Source organism: Littorina saxatilis, linkage group LG2 (genome assembly GCF_037325665.1).
Source record: "Littorina saxatilis isolate snail1 linkage group LG2, US_GU_Lsax_2.0, whole genome shotgun sequence".
In the NCBI taxonomy this organism is placed as follows: domain Eukaryota; kingdom Metazoa; phylum Mollusca; class Gastropoda; order Littorinimorpha; family Littorinidae; genus Littorina; species Littorina saxatilis.
The window spans coordinates 17,231,849-17,232,972 of NC_090246.1; positions in this window are offsets into that span (position 1 = coordinate 17,231,849).

A 1,124-nucleotide genomic window follows, 5' to 3' on the forward strand; every position below is an offset into this window, starting at 1 on the left:
TTATTCCAGCACCAAGCTAGTCATGGTCCTCTTGCAACTGAGACTAAAGCCTGATATAGAAATCTCCTTAATAATAATAAATAAGTATTAACGAAGCTTTGGCACTGAATTTTGGTCAAAAGACTTCAGGCTCAAGGAAGGCTTTAAGCAAGCAATGATTAAGTAACTTCATGAAATTTGTCCTTTATTTGGAAGTGGTATCTGATTGGAGAGGCCTCATACTGTAGGCTGCACTGTTACAGTCACTCTTCACCACCATAGTGTCCTTGCCCATTGCAGTGGAACTCCCCTTTTAAGACCCCCCAATTTAAGACTCCCTCCTTTTTAAGACCCTCTTCTCAGATTTTCTGTTCACAACCTGTATATTTACCCCCAATCTAAGACTCCTTCAATTTAAGACCTGATTTTATCCTACATACGTGAGAGAGACACCCGTGAGATAATAATCGTTCAAATCACACGTGTGTATATCATGTAAATGAGGTCATGTCAAGCAAGTCTGGCAGGGACCTGTTTTTCCACTGCTTATGGTGCCAAAGTCACCGAGACAAACGTCATAATAGAAACAAAAATTGCGCTCGCTAATTACCCTCCATGAATCTTTAGAACTAACACGTCACGCCACACTTTCAGAGTGACGTTTCTTTGCTTTGACGTAATAGATTGCACGAGGCTTTAGAAGAGATCGAGGTTCCAAAACAAGCGTCTTCAATTTAGCTGCCTCGACTGCAGGACATTTTCAGTAAAATACACGTACGTCCAGTAGGGGAAGGGCTCCTAATATGGACCGGCTCCTAATATGGACCACCACCAACTAACGGCGCTAGAGCGCTCAAAAAAGTTTTATTCGCTGTATTCACCCTCTTTGGATAACTTGCACATGTCAAAACAGTTGCAGAAACACAAATCTCAAAACCGTTAAGCTTTTTCTCTTTTTTCACTTTTGGCAGCGTTCACTCTAAATGTTCCGCCTAAAACAGACTCGTTTCTGTCTACAGCCAAAGCTTTTATCAAACAGAAATGGCTATATATGACAGCTAAAACCGTATTTGTTACATTTTAGCAGTGTTGACCCCGAGTTTTTACTGCAAACAAAAAATAATAGCAAAATCTCAAAGTATGTG